Consider the following 15,151-nt stretch of genomic DNA (forward strand, 5'->3'; position numbering starts at 1 on the left):
AATAGATAACACATGCCGTGACTCTACTTATTCGTAAACCTTTGGACACAGTATTGCTAAAGAGTTAGTATTATTACCTACATAGGCAGGCTCTGAAATTGTATGCAAATTTATGAACCTTGAGTTTTTTGTAGAAGAACAGACTGGTGTGCTTGACTGAGTTTATTACATAAACAGTGGCATTGTTTTTAATAAATCAGATTCAATAAATCGTCTATCAGAGCTACTCAAGGTTTTTCTACCTGCTTGGCTTCGTGTCTCTGAAAAGGGGTGGTATAGGTTAGCTATTGGCTTCATGGCAGTCTATAGTTTATTCTTTGGTGACTATAGAACCTCAATTTGTTACATTTCTTTCTGGTAGAAATACAATTGGTTAGTGTCACCTATTGACACTATTAAAAATGTCTCCAGTAGGTTAACATAATCTCACTCGAATCCAGATTTTATGTTCTATGTTTGAAATGATTACATTGTCAAATACCAAACTGTACTACGCAGACTAGTAAAGAGGAAGAGATTATAGTGAAAATTGTTTGAATTTCCAGAGATGAGGCTAGGCATTTTAGTGAATCAACAGGTTTACCTTGCTTCTCTCATTCAGATCTCATTTTATATTCACAGCAAATAGAAAATGGAAAGAGAGAAACAGAAAATATTGTCTTTTAGCCTAGAAAAGGTGCAGTAAACAATTCCCTTTCAAGATAATTTGGATTCTCCTACCAATCCTCTCCCCAAAAAAAAGCAAAATTTAACCACCTGCAGAAGGGAGACACATGTAGAAAGGATCGCTGTAGTTGCTACATAGATTTCTCTTTCAAAATGCTCTGGTACTAATGACACTCTTTGTATGGCTGTAAAGCATAATACTACACAATGTAGCAGAATTCCGTGGTTCTGCAACAGGCACTAGTGACATATGTTATGTCACTTGAGACAGATGAATTAAACTTATGTTGCTATTTGGAAGTTGTTCACATCTATCTGAATTGTTTACAGAGGGGAAAAAACAACTTCTTGCAATAAATTTGTGGAGCAATATACGGCTACAGAGGACAGAGGGGATCTGTCTTTGTTTCTGCTTTAGAAGCTGAAAATACATTGTTCAGCTTTTTATAAAATCTCAGACTCTCTTCTCTCAGGGTGTGCATTGTCTCACATGTATTACTGTTTGTTATTTATTAATTGCAGTTTCTTACCAAGGACATTACCTAACTGTGTGGGAGCAAGTTTTCAATATGAGATTGACCTGTGACTTTCAGGGGTGAAAAGCTAATGAAGTCGGCAGGAGTAACCAGAATGAGAGGGGCTTTTAAAACTCTCCTGCTTTTAAAATTCTCTCAGAGTAAAATTAATTCTCTGACTCTTCTCACCTCTGCAAGCTACACTGATGACGAAGAGATGGTGGGTAAGAAAAGGAATATATTTGTTGAGGCTCTGAATTATTTTGTATACAGGTCACACATTTATGTAATCTGGTATAAGCAGAGAATACTGCAAGCATGATATTTTTGTGTATCTAACACAAAGTCTCCAGCAGGAAACCTGAAGTATCAGAGGCTCCTCTTGATGCTCTGGCACTCATATATATTTGTTCTGAATTTTTCTTGGGAAAAAAAAAAATCTAATTTCAAAAGAAGCAGGACTATATTGCTGAGTGATGAGAGGGGTTTTTTTTGTTGTTTGTTGGTTGGTTTATTTTGTTTGTTTGTTTGTTTGTTAGATCAATTTCAGTAAGAAGAGACTTCAGAATGGGAATGCTGTGAAGTAATCACATTATATTTTGGGAGTCTGATATACTGCTACCGGTGGTATTCAGGCTACAGGCTGAGATCATGCAACGGATGCTTCATCTAAGACAAATAGCTCTTACAACTCTGGAAGAGGAAGAGAAGTAACTAGTACAACAGCCAAGAGTACAGACTGGAGGAGAGCAACCACCAGTGGGACAAGGCTTGTTTAACCTGAGTATACATCCATCACACCACTCTCTCCTAATGAGATTTCTATACAGCTCTGAGCAAAATATCAAGTTGTTTTTCTTGGAAGCTAATTTCTCATCTTTCTCTCCTTCCCCAGCACCTTACTAACTCTTTCAATACATCAAAATTCAGATAGTTACAGTTACTGTGAAAATGTGTCCCTTAGGAGTGATAGGAACCAACAAAGTCAGGGACTTCCAGTCTGCTTCTTTTTGAGACTTGAGATTTAGCATAGGGTATAAAGAGAGAGAGAAAAGTACATCCAGCACCAAAATATGAAGAAAGACAGTTATCTTTTAAAATGTAGTCAAAGGCACTAATCCTATTTTCTGCACTTTGTGTAATCACCACGAACTAAATGGACATTAGAGCACTTTTCTAACAGACACTAATGTGGGAAATAGCCACACAAACCCTTTTCTTCCCAGCCACTGTGAATACTGAAGAGTAAGGGAAAATAACAACAACAACAACAAAAAACAATGGTTTAAATCCTATTAGGACAACGATCCCTATACATTCCAGTCCAAGATTAATTCTTTCCCACAAGGACATATAGTACAAACTGTTAACCACATTTTCAAAAGAAAGAGGAAAGACATCTTGAAGAAAAAGGAGAAAAGTTCTGATTCCTCAAAGCCATTAAACATATGCTTAACTTTAAGTATGCATGCAATATTGAGCAGAGTAGAAGCATATAGTATAGATTTGATTTTAATCATCTGTTGATTAAGCTCTGTGCTGATTGGAAGAGTTCTGCAGTATGCAGAAGTGTGGAAAAGAAAGGCATGTTAAAGGGTTAGCTGTTTAAAGGGCCAGGTTAAACAAGATGTAATTATGGCTTCACTTAGTCTTTTCATTCTGCTTCAAAGCTTGTGTCTGTGGGAAGGGCTTTGGCAGGTGAGAGCTAGCATTGGTGTCTCATTTTGCTTGTCTTTTTTTTCAATGACCAACCCTTTTCTAATATGCCTAATTCTTTGAGATAACAGAGGAAAAAATCTGCATATTAACTTTAAAGAAGTCCCACTGGTCCAACTGAAATCTCTTTATAAGGATGAGCCTTTATTTTAATAATTTGGATTTTATTGCTGGTATAAAATCTTTAAACTCACAGACAGAGATCAAGCTTTAAGGCATTGTAAGAAAACAAAAAGGCCCAGGACCAGATACTCTCTGAATTCTTTATCTTAATATCTAGTAATAAACCCACAGGTAATAACATGGCCTGTGAAACCTTCTAGCTAGGTGCTTAATTAAAAAACAAGATCAAAGGTCATTGCTTCATTTAGAATACAAATCTCTCCCCTTGAAACTGTAAGGGAGGGGGCAGTGTTCAATAGCTTGAAATACAATGCCTTGGTTCATTGGTCCCATGCTAACCCTACTGCAAGGTCATCATAGCTGGAATGCAGCAAGTATGTCAGCCCCCTCTCTAATGCCTTTCTAAGGATGGCATCGTGCATTTGTGCTTTCTGAACCTGCACTCATAGGCTGCATACAGAAACCAGCTGGAGGAAGGGCTGCAAGATCAAGGTAAGTACAATCAGCATCAGTTTTACCCAGGAGAAAATGGAAATGCAGCACCTGCAGCGTAGGAGTAGGCAAGGGTGTTTTATAATAACGGTTACATACATAGGTTATGGTAGCGAATACTCTGACATCCTCTTTCTTATCCTTTCCCTAATTCTGCATGAAAGGGAAAACAGTTAAAAATCTTGAGCTTAATGTCAGATATAGCACAGGTAGCATGTTAAGCATAACTCTGGGATAGATTTTATCAGTCACAGGTGAAAGATAAGACTGGACTTGTCATGATACTAAAAAAAATCTTGGTGCTGGTCTAAATCTATTCCTCATACAACTTACTGATTTCAATGAAAACACCACACATATGTTTCGTAGCTTGAAATCAGCATGAGTTAATATTCTCGTTTACCTCAGCCAAACTACAATATGCCACAAATACTCAAGCTTAGAATATATAAAATCAGAAAGGAAAACAAACCATCAGTCTTTTTTTTTCTTTTTTTTTCCTTTTTTATTTATTTATTATTTTTTTTTTTGCCTGCACAGTCATTTTAGAACCTTCTGCTTCAGAAGCAACTGCCTGCTGACATTGTTTTCCCAGGGAAAAAAAAGTACCAGACATGACACAAAGCTTACTGATTGAATAAACACAAATATAAAATGCTAAAGTGAGCTGATCAGCTATAGCTTTATTTACCTTTGTCACAGTGTACAACAAAATTTAAACACATGTAGAATAACTTTGTTGGTCTACAGTAGCTTGAGGATGCATATCTGTTATGGAAGTAGTATTTTGATGCCTGGGCTTAATTTTCTACCATTGCTGACAGCACTCAGACTGGGAATGAAATATCCTCATAGCAGGTTTGCTTCCAGGAATTTTAGAGGTGTAGGCCTTTGGTTTGAGCTGAGGATTTCAAATTTTCTAGGACTGTATATCTCAGTCATTTTATCATTCATTGTGAAATAGCACCTCTTTCTGCCACATTACAATCTGAGGAAGAAACTATAAAGGGGTATGCTTTATCTTTAGTTGCAATTCTCCTTCCCTCACCTAATGGAATTAATATCCAGCTCTCACTGCATTAGTTGTTCAAGGCCAAGGGTTTGTGAAAAATTGAGACATAAGCTCTGCTATTTCTATCAATTCACAACAATCTTGAAGGAAATATTTTTCCTTCTTAACATTGTCATTATTTAGTAGTCAATTATTAATGTGTCATTTTTTGTCATTCTCTTGATCTTTACATGTAGAATATCTCTTCTACTACATAAGGATGGTTGGTGGCTGTCAATGTTAGAAGCAGCTCTCACAATGTTTTTTTCTATTTTTTTGCATTTCCAACAATTTTTTTCATTTTCATGCTTGTCTTGATCCACTGTCCTGTCCTTAAAATCAATATGTCGTGGATCATACGTTCTGTTATCATATAAATAATCTGAATAGTTAAAGGATGATGTCTTTATTTGCCTTCAGCATCACTTTCTGTGGTTTGCCCACAGTTTGGGGCATAGATATTTTATTTTAAATAATAATTGAATTCACCGAGTAAAATTTGTGATTAATATAGTTGTGAATTATTTGAGGAGCACTAGACAATGGTGAATAATGGAAAAAATATATTTTTTGAATAATTTATTCAAAAGATATTAGAATTGTACAATAAATTATTTAACTAATACAATTCAACTGATCTTCAGTCATTTTTAAGGTAGCTTTTGCTCCCTCTACTGGATAATTAGCTGTTTCTGAAGGAACTAAAAAATCTGTGGAGTCATGAATTCAGAATTATTTTTTAAATATCTAAAAATACTTAGTCACAGGACAGTGGATTTTTAAATATGATACTTAAACTCAAAAGGGCATTTCTCATTGAGCAACCATCCTTTAAAAAGTGAAGCTGTAGACCTAATTACTTGGCAATGTAGGTTGAATTCAAAGAAATCGATAAATGTTACTCCTTAAGGACTATCTGACACTCAGTGATGAACTATGGCTTGGCCAGGGTAAGCAAAGGCATAATGCATTTGAGTAGTATTTATGCAAGTGATGATTGCTGGCACTCATTGACCATAGGAATGTCTAGATACATGCAGTACCTAGAGCTCTGCAACATTAACTCTGGTCAAAGTCTTCAATAAACTTTCAGTGTTTGAACATAATCTATTAATCAATAATCTATTAAAATGTTAGTTATAGAGAGTGTTGAATAGATCTTGATGCCATTGGAGCCAGGATGGGCACTGACATAGCTTGGTCTGCCCACATGGTCCAGATGGTCCTCAGCACAAAAAAGAAAACATCTTGTTCCCCCCCAAGTCCTGACCACAGCAGCAGAGAAGAAATAAGTCATACAGTCTGAAATACAGATTTCATTTGTTGCCCTGATTAGGCTGGACCCAGACTCCTCACAAGTGAACAACTTATCCTCAATTGCTTTTTCCTCACTGGCCCTAATTTTTCTACATTGATACACAGATTTGGCATTTTTTAATTTTTTCCTGGGTCATCTTAGTCTTGTATAGTGCTTCTGGTAGGAACTGTTGACCTTGCAAGAATACACCCTCAAAAGGCTTCCAATATTCCCCTCTAAATTCCCATGAAGTTCAGCCCACTGTGACATAAATCCTGTGAACTCCGGCCATCTCTCACAACACTGTCTTTGACCTTTGTGAGTCTCATGTATTGTTCTCTACCACATCCAGCAACTTCTCAAATCATGTCCTCTAGTTTTCCGTATCCTGTGTGTTTAACTAAACTTCAGCCCAGGGCCCAATTGGCAGTCTAGTCATTTGCTTGCAACCCTAAGAGTTAATAGTAATAATAATTAAACATAGTGATCAGCTTATGCATCTTCCTTGGTATATAATGTTCAACTTGGCTGGCTCTTCAGATCTTTTGGTTTCTGTCAAAGGTCCTGAGTCTTCTCATCAGGCCTCATCAGATCAAGTTCTCTCTCAAAGGCTGTCTAAAGAATGCTGTGGAGAAGTATTGCAAAATTTGGGATGAACCTGATCATAAAATATACTAAAGGATAGTTTTACCATTTACTTTTCTCTCGAGTCATGCCACTCAAGAGTAATTTATTCTGGCAAAAGCAAATATAATTTAATTCTTAACTTACATTGAAATCAGTATAACATTAGTGATGTCAGTGAAGTTAAATCAGAATACAGCTAGGATAAATGAAAGAAAAATCAAGCCTGCTTTGTGGGACAGCAAAGAAAAAAAGTCCATAATTGCTCACATTAAAATTGGTTCTTCTAAGTTATGGACATCAAACAACAAGATATATTCAAAATCTATTCACTTCCAAGTTACTTTCTTAACCCTGTGTGTCAATAAAATAACATTGTGCTACCAATCACACTGCAATCAGCAGTCTTTAGATTACAGCTTTTATGGTGAGAGAATGGATGGCATCCCTTTGGAGAAATAAAGAGAACAGGAAATATATTCATGACTTCATAAGCAGATATTCAGTGTGGAAATGTTGAATTAATTTACTTAGTTCAGATGTAGGATTGTATAAATGTTTGTCATTATTTCTAGTGTAAAAATGAAGAAAGATTCATATAAAAAGAATTTGTCAGAATACTCATCGCATTTCCATTATCTAGGAAAAATGTGACTTGGGATCCATTAAACACAAAAGAGTGAGCAGCTAACTCACTTCCTGATACTTACATCAAAATTAGCTAGAGTAATATAGCTGTACAGTACATACAAAGTGGTATAGATTTATTTATAATCGTTCCAAAAATGGTTCTGAAGAGATATTTTTGCCAAAAAAAGCAAAGAGTGTGTTCTAAGATTAAGGGACATTAGTTTTTACTGGAAAAGTGATTCTTTGATTTATAACTAATACAAATATTCTCATCAACATTAAGATTCTGTAATTCAAAACTTGATAAAATGTTCCGTTTTTTTTCTTTTAGCAGTAAAAAAGAAAGAAAAAAGAAAAAAAAGAAAAACAAAACAAACAAAACAAACAAACAAACAAAAAACACAGAACAAGACACCTTCAGAAATTATTGGAGCATGCATGTGTTGTACTTCCACTCATCTCCAGCAGGCCCAGGACATGTTGGAGAGCTTACATATATTGATCTGTGTGCACCAGGATTATATCTTATGTATATGAGATGTATTGCAGTTGTGGTGCATGAACAGGTCACCCACAAGGCACATGTCCATTGAGAACATCACATCCTAGATGATGTGAAACCAGCAGGTTGAATTGCCTCACCAGCAGTTGACAATACAAAAATAAAGCTGTATGAGCCAGTTAGAAACTTGCCAGGTGGCAACCTTTACACTACGGTAGCCATCTGACAGATGGGAAAATGCATCAGAGACAGAACAATTCCACCACATGGAACATTTTTCAAGCAGGCGTGGGAAATGAATTCATGTGCTCTGAATCCCACTTGAATGCCTTAACTACAAGACCATTCTTCAACTTAAAAAGAAGACCGTGTTGGGAGAATATAGTATGGAAAGTGCAAAGACATAAGGAAAAAAAAAAAAAAAAAGACCTAATATAAATAATATTCAATTCTTTTTCTCACTGGAATACCTGAGTTTCAGGAAACAGATTCTGAAATAGTTCACGGAATAAAATTTCCAAATCTGGTCTAAAACTGAAAGTTCGTATAAAAAGGCATCTTGTTGCAGGTCTGAGAGGCAGTATTTCTCATAGTTATAAGGAACAGAGAACCATTCACTGCACAAGCCATTCTTTTCAGGACTGAAATAGAAGCCAACACGACCCTTAGGTTATCAAGTATTCAACAGTACTTTTTTAGAGGAGTGTTCTTTTTCTGAAAGCATCAGCTGCTACTAGGGTTGCTAAATACTACCATAAGTCTTTTATATTTGTATGTGAGTTGTTAAATCCTAATAACATAAACTGAAATGTTATATGCCCCCACGACTGCCTCCAGGCAAAGTTTTTTGGAATATTTTACCTCTAAGAGCATGGCATTTCTCAGAATGAGGATAGCTTTCACGTGTCTTAGAAATGCTGGTGACCTCTTCTTTCATAAACTCTCGTCCTTAGAGAAGGCACTTGAAATTTGGCAGGAAAGTGAGAAACTGAAGATTCACAGCTGCAGCGGACATTAACAGAAGCAGAACTCTGAACATGTAAAATACTGTATCACATTACATGCTTGAAAAGAAACACAGAATTATCCTCTCTTTTACTTTAGCCTCTCTGCACCTTTGTTTGCCAATTGCAAAATGCAGGTGACACTACTTATCTTGCAAAAACATTGTGAAAATAAAGGAAAGTGTGTGAAAAGCTAGAACTCTATACAAATTAGCTCCAATGGAAAAAATATATATATATTCTGTTTGTAGAAGAGTTTGAAAAATGGAAAAATGTACAGCAAAAAAAAAAGGTAGGAACCACTACAGAGAACAAAGATGAAAAAGTATTGAATAACTACTGTCTAAACAAGCTTCCTCCTCTCCGCATACTGAGGCATAGGTTTAGGAAAGAAGGCACAGTGTATGGAAATACTGGTATGTAATGAGGACATGATAAAGATGTATCATCATAGTTCTTAATATATGAGACAGGCAAATGAAGGTAACACAGACTGTAGGAACTCTGAGAACAAAACAGCCAGCCCTTCTGATGGCAGGTGGAGTTCTTAGGCTTAAAAATGTCTAGTATTACACATGGATATTAATTTCTGCTTCTCATCTAAAGTCCACCAACCTTTGATGTAAGTGGGAATTCAGATGTGAAAATTAATGTTTTTTCCTGACATCTTCTCTATAATTAATCCATTCAGTTCAGCTTCTACAACCCAAGCATCACTAAAACTGGAAAAATTTGTATCCTGCTCCAGCCATGCCAGATTCAGATCTTTTAGTCTCTCCCAAAAAGATTTTTGCAAGCCTACTGGTGAGATAAATAGGATATCAATCCTTCCCTGAGAGATCCCATACATTTTTTTCCTTTTAGTCATTACAGAAAGACTGTGCAACACTATGAAATGCCTTAAAACTTGTGAACTATGTCATTTAGCAGTGTAACCATGTTAGCTTGGATACTTACCCATATTTATATTGCATGTGTGTTTGTTTGTAGTTTGTGGAATGAAATAATGATATACATTAAGGTTTAAGGGTTTGGTCTGTGGCTGTTGCTTCAGTATTGTAAGTGAAGATTCAGACATCACACTAGATTCTCATCAGCTGTCTTGTAATCCTCTAAGCACCATGATCTCTGTCAGAAAAACCTCCTGACACCTGTTTTGCTAGCCATATACATAGCTGTATCATCTATTGCACAACAAAGCTGCGCAATATTCTCAAGCTAGGACAACCTCTCCTACCTTATTTTTACGTCATTACCAGAAGACTAGGAATGACACAAACTAGTGATGGGAACCACTTGCTGTGATGGGATGTTCCTCTTCAACCAGTGATGAGCACTCACAGAGAGTATGGGAAAGCCAGGCTTGGCAGAGCAACAGAGCACTGCAGTGGGGATCCATTTCTCCATTTCATCAGTATTTTCTACTGAAGACCCGGGGTCTTCAGGAAATCCTTTATCTCAGGCAGCTAAAAGCATGGCAACACCACACAGCAGAGTATGACTCAAAGTTCCCAGAGTTAATGGAGACCAAAAAGCATATATCCAAGGACATTGCTATTTTGCTTTTGGACTCAGCCTAACTCAATGTGAAGCACGGTCTGTGAATACCATGGTCAGCTGCAGAGAGAGCCATCTCAGGCTGTCTGCTCCAATTGCTTTATACTTAATCTCTCTCCTGTTATTGTGTCAGGCATCAGGACAGCTTATAAGCATCGGGGAGTCCCGTGGTTCCTTAGAAACTGAAATGGTCCTTTCCTTTATATTTTACATGGCTAAGCACTCTTGGCTGAAATACTGGATAAATCAGGAAACTTTCCGACAGAGCTTTGTCTGCAAATAGAAATTTAAGTTATGTGTAAATATAAGAAAAAGATTTAATGCTTGTATTGTAAGAACAATTGCTCATGAAATCTGATGGGTTTTTTTTGTTTGTTTGTTCTCTTACAGCCTTTCTAACAGTCTTTTGATGTTGCACAGTGGGTATTTTTAAGGAATTCATGGTACTCATTACTAAATAAACATCTAAAGCATTTTTTTAGATCCAGGATAAACTCTATCAATATTTTATTTATTTATTTATTTATTTTTCTGCTGTGAGGCTGCTTATATTAAGAGGCCCTGAGACTCTGTTAATCTTTGCAATGAAATCATTATACCGGTAATAAAATAGGAAATGAGCACACTGCAAACAACACCTTGATTCAGAGAGCCTAGAGATGCAAAACAATTTTAGAGACCTGTAGCCATTAGCAAAAATAGCAGATTACTTGTGACAGATAACCAGATGTATGCACAATGTCTCTGACAGGGCTTTAACAAAGAACAGACAGCTGGTTCTAAAAAAAAAAAAAAAAAAAATGCATTTCAGGAGGATGAACATCAACACTGACCTCTAGGGCTACAGAAGAATCATGGAAACTGCCCACAATGTCCTTGGTGGATATTCTCCTAACAGTGCTGGAAAGCAGTTCTTTCTTGTCCCCTCTTACACCAGTCACAGGACTGGGAGTCAAAAATATGAAGAACAGAGAAAGAAACTGTTAGAGGTTTGAAGAGAAAAAGCTTTAGCAGTCTTTGGGAATCATTAGTATCTTGCGGGTGCTTCAAAGGTACATGCATTCAAAATCCTGTCAGACCAATTAACAGGAGAAAAATCCATCAAGGGATTCCAGCATGAACATGCCATCTTCATTCCTCAGACCCCCGAGCCAGACATGTCCAGAGGATTGGAGAACACCATGAGAAAACAACTGTCACATATGCCTTGTGCTTATATTCCCTCTAGAAACCCACTGCACACTGCAGTCAGAGACCAGAAACAGGGAAAGAGGGATTAAGGGGCTCCTTTGTTATTGTGAAAGAGCCACCAAACCCTGCAGCAGACTATAAGTTTCTCTAGCTCATGGCAGTGCCATGGTAAGCAGCAAGACAGTCATAAGCAGCACATGACCCTGCATGCCCAACCAGCTCCTTCTGCCCAGAAGCTGATGACAGCAGCAATTCTGGACCAGAACCTTCAAAGGCTGCTGGGATTTGTGCTCAGGCCCCATTCTCTGCTGCTAAATGCTGGCTACACACCTCTTCTGGAGACAACAACAGAAAACATGGCTGCCAGCAACCTGTAGAAACTCCTAATCCTTACTGTGCCCAGCTGAAGATAGTGCTAGCTGCTTGTTAGTAGAGAAACACCTAATTTTTGTTATGGCTGCAATGACTTTTACTGCCACAGTGTGCTGCTTACGAGGGATGCTGAGTTCCTCACAGCACAAGGAAAAGATTATTACATTGCTTGCAAAGGTGAATGCTGTAACATGCATGGCTCTTTGGAGGCAAGCCTAGAAGCTGGACGGAGTATAATGTGTCATGATTTATACCCTTTGTGGGTTGTACCTCTCCATGAGAGGTAGTGACAGCCCAGGGCTGCAGTTCAAACCGTTCTACTTAAGGTCTGTACAAAGAAGTCAGCAGTCCTTAGACTAGAGCCGGAAAGAGGGTTGAAGAGTGCTTGCAATAGAGCACATAAAACATAGCTGAGAGCAAATACAAAAACGTACAGATCATTTGGGTTTTCCTATTAATTTAAAAATAATTTCACCTATATCATGGCATAGCACTATATGTCTAACCTCTCTATAAAGTACTTATGCCAATTTATGAGGTGTAACTGTAATGCATAACTCTGGTTGAATTTATCTGTGGGTTTGTGGGGGGGGTTGTGCTTTTTTGTTGTTGTTTTTTGTTTGACTTCTGTTTGTTTCTCTTTTCCTGGTGACACCTAACATTCATGAATATTTTAACACTTCTGACAGAGATCCTTGTAAACATAGGAAATAATTATTATATTACAAGTGTATAGGTACATGTTTGCAACACGCAGGTCTTGGTCAAGCAGATCTTTAAGTGTCTGGGGTGAATCAAGCTCTGAAATGTCTTACAGATACACCAACATACTTGACAAAATTCAGGCTTTGTGATCTGGCTTGCGCTGATCAGCAGCATATATGTACTTGAGCATTGCTCACAGTTATTTATGTGAAGCCTGTTGTAATTCTCACCTGGTCACTAGCCATTTACATCAAAGCACAGGATCACAGGAGAACTCAAGTTGGAAGGGACTTCATGAGGTGTCCATCTCAATCTCCTGCTCTGACCAGGGGTAGCTATGAGATCAGACCAGGCTGTTCAGGTCTGTATCAGATGGCTCCTGAAAACCTGCGAGAATAGAGACTGCACAGCCTTTGTGGGCAGTCTGTGCCACTGCTGTACTGTCTTCAAGGGGAAAATGTTTCCCCTTTTCTCCAGTCTGAACATCTCTTGTTTCAATGTCTGTTGTTCCTCACCGTCCAGCCACACATCACTATAAAGAGCCTGGCTCCATTTCCTTGATGCCATCCCTGTAGGCAATGGAGGCAGCTGTTGGGTCCTCCCAAAGTCACCCCTTCTTCAGGGTGAACCAGCCTAGCTCCACCTGTCCCTCCTGACAAGGCAAGTGCTCCAGCCCCCAACATTGTGTCTTACCTCTGCTGGACTTACTCCATATTGCTAACATCTTTCTTATATTGCAAGGGGCACAAATGTCAAAGGTATCTATAACTGGGATGTTGGTCTTCAACACTTAAACCAAAGCAGTCAGAAATGGTGAAACGGTCATGCCCTTAGTCAATGCTCAGAGTCACTCTCATTTGATTTACAAAATAAGATTAAAAAAAAAAAAATGTGGTTTTGTCACCATAGAATGACCTTCTCCTGGTGTTTCTGTACTGCAATAAAAATGAAACTGGGGCTCCCAGTAATATGTTACTGTGCAGCCTCAAAACCCCCAGTTCAGTGGTTACAAAAATCTTTTCAACTGCTTTTTGCCTTTTTGTCAATAAAAGGTCTCAAAAGCTTTTCTAATAAACACTTGTGTGTTTCTTTGCATAGAATACTTTTTTTTTTTTTTTCTGGAAATTAGCTTTCTAGTGGGTGGCCTTCTTGCTCAACTTCTGAACTTTGAAGTCAGTGAAAACAAGGGAATGAAGAATGGAGTGATGGAAGATTACACACATTATAGGACAGGCTTAACCAAGGGTGGATTTGTGTTAAAAAACACCAGCCCCAAAACGTTAATTGGTAGAAGAACAAATAAGTAATGTAAACAAGCAAACAAAAAAAAAACCCACCTTTTAAAATGTTTTTTCCTTCAGGTAGCTCTAAGTGAAGTAGCAAAAATATTACACAATCCCTTATTTGACCTTTCAAAAGTCTCTACTTTAGCTGCAGGTTTGTCCTATTTATGTTTGCTTTTTATGAATATTCCAGAAAATCTTTTGCTGGTAGGAAAGTTTGATGAAATAATAAATTTCATAGGTGAAAATTCAGTTCCAGGAAGTCAATGGGGCCTCATTTATGACATTCCCAGATGCTGGAGAAGAGTAGATTGAAAGTCATGATCAGTTATTTGCACCTAAAACTTTCTTTGAAGAGTAATACTATCCAACAAGAAACAGAAATGGCATCATATTCTTTGTGTGTGCAATAAAACCAGATCAGTCTTCAATGATAAAAACATATGAAACTTTGCTAACTAATATTGAATTTCTGATCTGTATATTTTGTGGACAGTACTTATAGACTACACCTCCTTTAAGATGTCAAGGGTGAAGGCATCATAACCCCTACAGGCTATTTCAGATTTTATTCTGGGCATGTTCTTTTTAGCAGTATTTTTCTTCTTAATCTTGAGTTTTCTTCAAGTTGTTCTGTGTTCTCTGTTTGCTCTGTTCTTTTTGGGTTTGATTTTGGAGAGAAAGTAGATTTTATTCTTTCTATGAGTTTCCTTCATTTTCATAGCAAGCATTCTAGCTTTTACTTTTTTATTGACCTAACTTACTTTCTTGATTTGTGTTTTGTTTTGTTTTCATATATATATGTACGTATATATATATATATGTTTACGTGGGATGTATTTTTCCTTTGGACTTTTTTCCCCTCTTCCCAATTATATCTTTTTCTTTCATGCTGTTTTTCTTTGCTCTTGCTTTCCACTTCGTTCCCCTGCTAGTATGTTTGTTTTTCAGATTGTGCAACTTCTTTAGGCTATGACTTCTATCAGCTGTCGGTACTGAGAGGAACGATATACAATGGACTGGTCCTCAGGGACCACTATTTCAGTGCTCTGTGAATGCACCGAGGACTCAGGCAGACCTAATCATATCGCACAGTTTGATTGCAGTGTGATTACCCCTGGAAGAAGGGTTGTTTTCTTTCTCCCACCACAGAGAGGTAGGTAGTCAGCACTGAATAAGAGAAAATTTGAATGACATCAGACATTTGAAATACTTTCTAAATAATGGATCCACATCCTGGCTATACAAACTATGAATGTATTCCTATTATTGCTGAACTCCTCAGGAGCTATACTGAGCCCTCAGAAAGGCGCTTTCACAAGGGAGGAGACGTGCAAAAGAAAGCATTTAAAGAAAATTAACTTTTTTTCCCCCAGAGTTCTAGGGAGTAGTTGTAAAATGGCAACATGGGAACATATTCTGT

General features: G+C 37.4%; 1 protein-coding gene across 3 annotated transcripts in view; it reads left to right on the forward strand.

Moving 5' to 3' along the window:
* LOC308194188 (uncharacterized protein) overlaps positions 1 to 14,932 on the forward strand; it is a 208,397-nt gene extending 193,465 nt beyond the window's left edge. For all 3 annotated transcript variants that reach the window (XR_013950372.1, XR_013950373.1, XR_013950374.1), the window contains one exon: positions 1,721 to 14,932. The gene's annotated coding sequence lies outside the window, so the exon portion shown is untranslated. The remainder of the gene's footprint in view (positions 1 to 1,720) is intronic.
* Positions 14,933 to 15,151: the final 219 nt, after the last annotated feature.

The sequence above is a fragment of the Anser brachyrhynchus genome, assembly GCF_964034855.1.
Source record: "Anser brachyrhynchus genome assembly, chromosome: 4".
Classification (NCBI taxonomy): Eukaryota; Metazoa; Chordata; class Aves; order Anseriformes; family Anatidae; genus Anser; species Anser brachyrhynchus.